At 40.8% G+C, this 10,300-nt stretch overlaps 1 pseudogene; it reads right to left on the reverse strand.

Moving 5' to 3' along the window:
- Positions 1 to 2,240: 2,240 nt before the first annotated feature.
- Positions 2,241 to 4,315, reverse strand: LOC121313851 (annotated as a pseudogene).
- Positions 4,316 to 10,300: the final 5,985 nt, after the last annotated feature.

The raw sequence follows: 10,300 nt of genomic DNA on the forward strand, positions 1-10,300 counted from the left end.
TGTCGCAAGTGACCGGGATCCATGAAAAACTGATTGGATTCGGTCAGCAGGGTTGGATCAATTAGCAGTACCAAGGTACTGACAGGGAGCGCCACGTGGAGGCTGATCCAGTGCTCCCCACAATTGGTTAAACAGGTTCAAATAAACATCCAAAAACAGCACTTAAAATCCCAATACAATCCTAATTCTTACAATAAGCACAACCACCAGAGTTCATTTTGCATCCCAAAAGTCAGGTAAACACATTCACGATTGGTGGCAGTCAATTTCTGAAGGTGCAACATGATCTTAAGAAATTGCAATTTGTTTTATATATCGTGGATTATTCATTTGGCTGTAAAGGGCACACACACAAAGGCACTGTACAAGCCATTCTGTAAACAATTGTGCATTCGAATCACATAATGCCAGGAACTGTTCTGTAGGGTTTTTTAAACTATTAAGAAACTGTGAATATTAGTTGTACTACTGAATGAATGAGAAAATTGTTCCTAACACATAAAGAGATACACAAGATCCAAGAATGGAAATGCTAACTTTTCTGCAAATTACCTGACAGTATATTTAAATGAGAAAGATCTGCAGTTATAGAAAATCTGGGGAAGGTATGCGTTGACTAAAAGGGAAGTTTTTCACTGGGGAGGGGGGTGGGGGTGGGGGGATTATATAATATGGATGGACCATCTTGCAGATTCTTTATTGAAAACAATATGGGCTCCTTACTGACAACCATCAACTCTATTTGTTCAAACAGAAATCCACATTTCTGAGGAGTGGCATTAGTAGCAATTAAGATAAGGCTTAATGAGTAAATAACTCCACCTTGTGGTTTGTGTGAACAAATCCCGAGAAACAACAATTGCTTCCAAGCTGCCAAATAGGAAACAAATATATGTGAACGCCACATGAAAACTGGGGAGCATCCTATTAAAAAGCAAACATGTATTATGTATTTAATTCATGATCACATACAAGAATTAAGGACATGAAACACCTGCAGTATGTAACACACACTTTTCATGACTGGTTAATTTGGTATACACAGCCTACATGTTTTTTGCAAAATGTAACAAACAGCATATCCCGCTTTACCATTATTTGTATGATCAAGACAGCATATCTGCCACATTTTGAAAGATGGTTTATAGTATGTGCTTGGATGGAAGGTGCTTCCATCAACAGGACTGCAAAAATACAATATACACCACCCACTCGATATATTTCAGGTGTCGGGTCCAATACAAATCTGCTATATATATCGAGGACCGTGATATAGCAAGAGACCCATAGAAAAACAAATAAGCTAATAACAAGTACTGTACAAGCACTCACTCATTTTAATCAGGGGCGTCAGGCTCCAATACAAATCCTCTACGCAACCCACTTTTTCTCATTTATCGTATAAAAAGCAGCACACTGTTTAAATTCATACTGCAGATGGTAATTGCTTCTCATCAACTTAAGTCTCCAATTAATTTCATGAATCTTCCCCTCCTTTCTCAAATCCCCAAACCGCTGCATTGAAAGAATCCATTCCCCCAGTATAGGAGGCTTGCTGCTAGGGAGCTGACGTCACTGCCCTGTGACTTTTGGTAGTGCATTGCTTAAAAAAAATGCTTCAGCAAATAGATATCTCATTTGCTTTGTGTTATTGTGCAATGCGTGTGTATAAGATAAGAGCACGACATTAATGCTTTTTTTTAAATTGTTTTGTATATTTTAGTTTGTGATGTGCAGTAAAAAAAAAATAAAACAAATATCAATTCTAAGTGCAATTGTCTATATATAGTGCAACTAAGGCATGCATTGTTCGAATGTAAAAATGGGGAGCAACTCCAGGACCACGATATACCTAAATCCGCAGTACAGTGAGGGGCAATACAATGAGGGGTGGGTGTACTACTAAAAAATAATGAAATAAGAAAAGTTTCAAGCCTACGGTTTAGGAAATATTGACAGAAATAAAGAAGAAAGCTTACAAGTGCCTGAAACAGTTGTATTGAAATGTAAATGTTTCAAATCTATTTGGTGGTATTCTATGTTTGTACTGTAAGCATACATAAAAGTCAGGTTTTAGTTATATGTATTCTATGCATTAACCGACATGTTAATGTTTAATGAATATAGCCAAACATTATTTTATATGATGTACAGGAAAGTAGTGCTTATTTTACTCCCAAAAGGTTTCTCTAATATGGTACTAAATACAATATATGGTCATGGAAGGCATTACTGTTCTTGGTTCAGCAGCTGCAGGTAAGTTATAAAATGTCTTTATTACATTTATTTTATTCATACATCAGAGATTAACAATCAAGAGCTTGTTATATTAAGAACTTAAATGTAGGTCCAGATGTATTGTGCTTGTTTTACATAAAAGTAAGCTTCAGGTTGCTCCCCCTTGCAATCTGGTATGTGTATGTTTCTATCTCCAGTCTTCCACAACTTGAATTAAATAGAAAATGAAGAATACTTTGCATTCTATAAGTGAGTCAAGCATCAAGGAGCAGAGTAAGACAAATACCTTGACATGTACATTTGCATGCCAGCAACAACTCTATTATACCGCTGGAAACTGATTCTCCTACTGGTTAATATGGTGCTGGCTATTTCAGCTTTGGGTCAGGACAACATGTATTAAACTGCTAATGGAAACAAGGAACTACTAGTGTACTACTGTAGTCATACAGTATTCAACTATAAATATATAGTATATATTGAGCAAAAACTGGTATAAACTATGTTGGTTTTCAGGCTTGTTTCTCTTAACAGCTGCAGCCAAATGTTTTGTTCCAGTCCTCGTACAGCTTCAAGTCCTTGGAAGACAAGCTTGGGCGCACGGTCTGGAGGGCGTCCTTGAAATCTGTGTAAACAACGGCCCGCACTTGGTCCGAAGGGATGGTGGAGATGTCGGCGATCTGGATAGGCCCCAGGGCAGCCTCCTGCACAGCTGCATCATTTCCGCCCCAGAGAAACCATCCGAATGCTGGATCATCAGCTTGAGTTCCTCATCCCCAAGCCGACAGTTCTCCTGAGACATTAGGTTGACAACTATTTGAATCCTTGCTAAAGCTTCAGGCAGGGGAATGTACAGCCTTTTAGCCAGCCTCCTGTGTGCTGCCTGATTAATCTCTTGGGGCCGACTGGTGGCCAACAACAAGAATCCGGTCATCAGCAGAGGTGGTGGCCCATCCAGCTACACCAAAAATTCTGTTTTAATCCTGTGGGAGGAGTCATGCTCACCATCCACCCTCTGGAACAAGAGGGAGTCAATCTCATCAACGAAGATTACTGTGGCGAACAGGGCGTGTACCATCTTTTCCCCCTCCCCTACCCATTTGGAGGTAAGAGAGGAGGCGCTGATGCTGTAGAACGTCGCCCGACTGGGACGCAATGCACTTCCCGATAAGCGTCTTGCCAGTACCTGGGGGGCCAAAAAGGAGGTTCCCCTTAGGAAGTCCTATCAATCCTGTGAAGATGTCTGGCCTAAGCATTGGCCAAACCACAATTTCCTTGATGGTGGCCTTGGCAAACTCTAGCCCAGCAATATCATCCCAATATCATTTTGGGCTCAAAGTTTTTCAAACGCTCGTCCACAGGCAGCTTGTGCTCAGAAAAAGGACCTGTGGATCTTGTGGACATCTTCCCATATTCATCCTCATCTTGTTTTGCCACAGGTAGGACAAACTTTCCAAATGCACCTCGAAACCTGCTGGCTCCTAAGGACTTTTAGCAACTACAGCATTTGGTTGTCTGTCATTAAACAAGGAGGATATATTGGTAATAACAGTGTGACAAGTACCTAACGGTATAGCATTCATTTTTTTAGATGGCCTATTGGTTGAAGAGGAACCAGCAAATCTAGGATGGCTGTCATCTGCATTACCACAGATTTCATTCACATCAGCCGTGGCCACCAGAGCATTCCTGCTTTTTGTACCAGCTCCACTCACCTCTTGAACGCATTTTAACTTTAATATGCTCTCTGTTGTAAGGGACGACTCCCACTTGTCACTGTCATTCCTCTGACACCTGGCCAGATGCAATATGTTAACTGCATAGTTATTCAACCTGGTCTCTGCAATGTCAGAGTCAATAATGGCTGACTATTTCTCTGTGTACTTCCTGAACAAGCTCTCAGTGCAGGCCTCAGAGAGGTCAGAGTTCGCCCATGCATACTGAATGTCTAGAATATGTGTGCTGTAGACATCAGCCTTCTGTTCAGGTGTGTAGGTGCCAGATGTAACGTCAAAGGACCGTTTTTGCCATTCGTTCAGGTGTACTGAACTCATGTTAGCTGAATTTGCCTTCTGTAACTCCTAAATGGAACAAGAAAAAAAGTTTAATGGAACAAATTTATAGTATTTCAAAAATAAAGTTGTCAAACAAAATCTAGTTTAATGTAATATATATAATATTAACACAAGACATAAAAAGTGCACTGTATAAATTAGCCCTGACAATTCAGGGGCTATTTGGAGTTGCATGCTTTTATAAACACAGTCAATCCATAAATAGTAGTATAAACAACAGAGAAAATGATTTAAAAATTCTACATCTGTTGTCTCTCACTCTTTAGCTTGGTGTGGTGTTCAAAGGTTCAATTGTTTTTAATTGACATTTTTAAAAACTGAAAAATCACAGTTAAGAATGATTAAATAGGTGCAGTATATTTAATCCGGTGGTCTGACGAGTCTAGTTTTGCCCGGGCCAATACAGGTTCGCCAAGGGCTTCTGAGTGAATCTCGAAGTTGCCACCTTTTTTCGGCACTTCCAAATTGAGCCAATCTAGATTGGCCCAGAACTTGAAAAATATCATTGGGCAAAACTTATTTGTTCAACAGTTTTCACTGAATTTCAGGACTAGCCCAGGACGAGTCTAGTTTCGAAATCGATGCCGGGCGAATCTGGTTCGCCCATGCCATTCATTTGGGCGAATCTAGTTTTGCATTTCTATACTCCCCCCCCCACCAGCTTCGGTTTATTTAAATGATGAAGATTATCTGTAATATGGTTTCTTCGTAGTTAATGAACTCCACACACCGAGTGAACTCCCAGTCTCCATGGTGCTTGGGTCAGGAGAAAAAAATCCAAATCTCTTTCCCAGAGATCCTAGAAATAGTCCTGCCAGATGCCAATTAGATGGCACGCCTCTATGAAGCTCCCCCTACATTTAGGGTCATTGTCTAATTTTTCAAAAAATAAGGAAATAAGCACAAGGAAAAGGGGAAAGGAGGGAGGGATATAGGTGTGTGGATTTCATTGACTATGAAGAAACCATAATACAGGTAATCTTCGTCTTCTTACCTAGATGAACTCCACACACCGAGTGAACTGTAGCAAAGAAGCAAATGAATGGTGGGGGTTAGATGTTAGACCTAGAAACTACAGATAAAACAGAGTGAGCAAAGTTTGGGTGAGATTTTGAAAGATCCAGGTTATAATGCTTTAAGAATATGTCAAATGATGACCATGTAGCTGCACTGCAGATGTCTTGAAATCGGAACAGATTTTAATTTTGCCAAAGTAGTAGCAATTCCCCTCACTGAGTGTGCTTTAATGGATCCAGGAACAGGTTTCTTATTGAGATTATGGCAGAATTTGATGCAGTATGTGATGCACACAGCAATTGTTTGCTTACAAACTGGTTTGCCCTGATTGAGGGAATCAAATGACATGAATAGCCTTCTTCTGATAGTTCTATGGATATAGAAATTTAAAGTTCTTCTTATATCGAGCAGGTGAAGTTGAGCCTCTTCCCTTGATTTGTGTGGTTTTGGGGGGAAAAAAAATCAGGCAAAACAATGACTTGATCCAGATGAAACCGAGTTGCCACTTTAGGCAGAAACTGAGGATTGAGTCTACATACAATCCTGTCTCTAAAAGATTGGTTGGTGCATCAATGACCAGTGCTTGGATCTCACTTAACATTCTTGCTCATGTGACTGCTATCTAGAATGCTGTTTTCCATCTGAAGAACTTTTCTGTACATGTTGCCATGGGTTCAAATGGTGGTTCCATAAGTTTTTTTTCAATACAGTGTTAAGGCTCCACTGTAAAAAAATATGTTTCCTTGGGGGTCTTAGGTTGTTTACACCTTTAAGGAATATGGAAAGTACAGGATGGGAGAACCTTTGTGACCCTCCCATCCATAAAATATTAGATATTGTAAAATATTAGATATTGCAGCAATCTGAACCTTTACAGAGGATAATGTGAGACTTTAGATGAACAAGATATTGAGGTAAGACAGAAAAAACTGGTAAGGTGCTATCTTTGAGTTGCAAAGATTTTGAGTTGTACCATGCGACAAATTCTTTCCATTTACCTGTACAGGTCTAGAAAGTGGACACATCTTAGAATCAAGCATAATGTTAACACTCTGTTCAGATAGCCTTTGCTTTAACAGTTGTTGCCGTTCAATCTCCATGCAGTTAGTTTCAGCAATGCTGTATCGTAGTGCAACATCCTCCCCTGTTCCTGAGATACATGGTCCAGCAGGGAGCCACTAAAATGAGCTGGGATCTGTCTCTTTTTACCTTCCTGAGTACAGCTGGAATCAATGGCAGGGGAGCATATGCATACATCAGGGTGTCTGACAAGGGAATGGACAACCCATCTGTTGCTATGGCTGCTTCTTGATATCGGCAGAACCTTGGTAGTTGTGTGTTTTCTGATGAAGCAAATAGGTCTATGTCTGGGAGATCCAGTTTGTGGAAAATCTATTGTACCACCTCTGGCTTGATTCTTCATTCGTGAGGCAATCTTTCTCTGCTCAGCCAGTCTGCAAAGTCTTTGTCCAATCCTGCTGCACCCAGAGATACCTTGATGCAATGAGAATCTGGAAGGGTTATATATTTTTAAGTGTCTCATGTGTAGTCCTGTGTCTTTTACCAGGTAGACTGCTGCTGCTATGTGACCCAGGAATTGCTGGAATAATTTTACAGATAGCCTTTTCTCCTACAATGAAACGACCTGCAAGATGACGAATGAGTGCTATTCTCTTCGTTTAGGCACATAGATAGTGTTGAACTGTGAACCCTAGGAAAACCAAGGATTGTGTTGGAATGAGAGCTGATTTTTCTTTGTTCCCTAGGAGACCCAGTTCCTGGAATAAGTAAATAGTTTTGTTTCTGTGTACTATTGCCTTCTCTTTGGATGGAGCCTGTATCAACCAGTTGTCTATATAAGGGAATAAATGGTTGCCTAAGCTTCTGAGGTGTGTAGCCACTTCAGCCATAACCTTAGTGAACACCTGGTGGATCTTCCAAATGGCAGTACTTTGAATTGATACTCACCTCCCCTGATGGTGAATCAGAGATATTCCCTGTAATCCTTGTGAATGGGGATATGAAAATATGCATCCTTGAAGTCTATGGATATCAGCCAATCTCCTGGTTGAACTTCCTTGGTGACTGTGTCCGGTGATACCATCGTGAATGTCTCTGTAAGAATAGATTTGTTTAGATCCCTGAAGTCTAGAATGGGTCTGAGCTTCCCGTTCTTTTTGGGAGTCAAAAAATACCTTGAGTAGTGGCCCTGCTCTTAAGATGTAGGGACTTGTTATAAGGCAAGGGAAAGGAGCATAGCCCCTATTTCTTCTTGTAAGAAGATCCCTTTTCGGCTTGACCAATCCAGTAAAGTGTAGACAATTCCCGTTGGTGTTGTAATGGTATCCTGTATCAGTTTTGTATGAGCTCCAGGGTCCTCTGATTTTGTGTTATTTTCTGCTAGCTTGTCAAGAAATGTGATATCCTTCTCCCTACAGGCAGAGATGGGACATATATATATATATGGGGGATGTCAGGAGGATGAAGCAGGTTTACCTCTCCCTCTGCTATAGCCACAAAAAGACCCCTCTGGTCTGACAGCCTGGCCACTTTGGAAACGGCCCTGTCCACTTGAGAAGGATTGAGCAGGTTGGTGTCGAAAAAATGCTTGTTTGTTAGGATAGGGTCTGCTAAAATATGACCCTCTAGTCAGCTTTGAGCAAGTTCGTATTGCTTGTCTAGCCTCCTTCATGTGTTGCCAGTGAATTCCGTGCCGAACAATAGCTCACCCTGAAAAGGGAGCTCAAGCATCTTGGACTGCGTGTCAGCATTGAGAGAGGAAGAGTTCATCTTCTTGCAGAGAATAACATTAACCACTGCTCTAGTATTAGTGTTGATGTTGTCACATGCAGCTTGTAGTTGTAGCTTAGATGTTTTTTTCCCACCTTCTGCCAGCTGCATAGCCATCTCCACGCTCTCTTGAGTAGATGTCTGCAGTGCATCAGACAGCTGGCTCCACAGTATATGTTGGTATTTAGCCACATGTATTTGATAGTTGTTTATACGTATGCTGGTAGAGGCAGAATAATCCTTCTTTAGTCAGGTCAGCCTGGTCAGGTGCAGTTTGAACAGGTAATCCTTATTATTGTCTGGTACTCAGTAAAATCTGTCCACTCTAGGTAGGACTTTGACCGTAGGTGCAGGTTTCTCCCAAACAGGGGGCCTCCAAACTGCCTCATGGATGGAAAAACCCCCAAAGCCTTTTTTTTTATCCTCCTCAGTATTAATCTTAGTATTAGCGATAAGAAAGGAGAATATCCTATACGGTTGCAGTACCGCCTGCCTCCACTGAAGCGTCATCTTCTGGAGCAGAGTTGATGACATCATCACCCTCCACGCTCTGAGTTTCTGCCAGGAAGTGTTGGTCCCGTGTGCTTCGTAATGTTGCTGTCAGGTACTAGACTCAGAGCTGTGAGCTGAGGATGTAGGGTTTGCCTGGATTTTTTCTGATTTTTTCCCTGCTAATGTGCTGATTCTGTGGTTCTTTTCCCTCGGAGGAGACATGGTGGAGCCCCGCTGTTCTCTGGAACTGCTTGATCTCTTATGAGCAGTAGAAGTTGATGATGCAGCGTGGCCTGAAAGTGAAACTAGGGGTTAAGGAGCCGTACTGCTTAATGTCGGAGTACCCGACATGTCTGAACACATAAGACACCAATCACTAACACAGGACAGGGAGAGGGGTGAACCATACAAACAACAAATAACACACGGGGGGCATGTGTGCAGATAGAAAGACAGATAGGAAGGAAACTAGCAATGCTAGTTGGGAATGGGAAAGAAGACAAGAAATCTCTCCATATACTGTTTGAAAAGCTAAAACAAATAATGCCACAAAACAAGTGAAGCAAAATATACTGGAGTCTGTACCCAAGCTAAGCAGGAGAAAAACTGAACATTGACCCTAAATGTAGGGGGAGCTTCATAGAGGAGGGTCATCTAAATGGAATCTGGCAGGACTATTTCTAGGATCTCTGGGAAAAAGATCTGATTTTTTTTTTCCTGACCCAAGCAACATGGAGACTGGGAGTTCATTCAGTTTATGGAGTTCATCTGACTAAGTAAGAAATTTGTATTTTTCTAAGTTTTACACTGTATATAATGTCACCCTACAAAGCACATCTGACAGTGGTACTGTAAAATTGACTCAAACAAGTAAAGCACTGTTTTTTATTTGTATGCACATACATATCAGTTCATTGCTTTCACATTTTTTTTTTAAATGTTAAAAAAAGGAAAAACTATAAACTGAATGCAGTACTGAAAATACTATTCTCAAAACAGCAGGCTGTATTTCATAGTGCTGTTGGTCCTACAGTTTTACGCTTACATTTGAGTGAATATTTCCCCCACAAAAACCATGAACATAGTTTATGATGTTTGAAATTAAATAAGCGATTATACAGTATCACTTCTTTCTTAACAGTCTGTCTAACTAGAGTCAGCCAGGGTGTCCTCGGCTCACCGCGTACCAGTGACCCCTGTAGACTGGTTGGGTGCCTGCAGGCCTGCCTGTAAGTTGCCCAGAGCGTGGTCTTCCGACGCTGTAGCTCTGAGGTGGCTGCATGGCGGGCCTGCAGGGTGAAAAGAAGCGGACGGCTGATAGCACATGTTTCGGAGGACACGTGTGTCCATCTTCGTCCCTCCTGAGTTAACGCAGGGCTGGCAGTGGTGAGCCAGGTTGAGATAAACAATAATTGGGCTTATCAGATTGGGGAGAAAATAAGAAAAATAACTGTTTAAAAAAATTTAAAACAAATTTTAAAAAATAAATAAATAAATTCCATTTCCAAAGTCTCTTCAGGAGTCTTTAAATAAACAGTTGTTGTTGTATACATTTACACATCAGTCTGACAACTACTATGTAACAGTAGACGTTCATTTTCTTACATATTATAAATAAGTATTTTTACTATTCAACAAAACCAAAACAAATGTGTTTAATAGCTAAATGAAACATGTGCAGCTTTCAG

The sequence above is a fragment of the Polyodon spathula genome, chromosome 4 (genome assembly GCF_017654505.1).
Source record: "Polyodon spathula isolate WHYD16114869_AA chromosome 4, ASM1765450v1, whole genome shotgun sequence".
NCBI classification, from domain to species: domain Eukaryota; kingdom Metazoa; phylum Chordata; class Actinopteri; order Acipenseriformes; family Polyodontidae; genus Polyodon; species Polyodon spathula.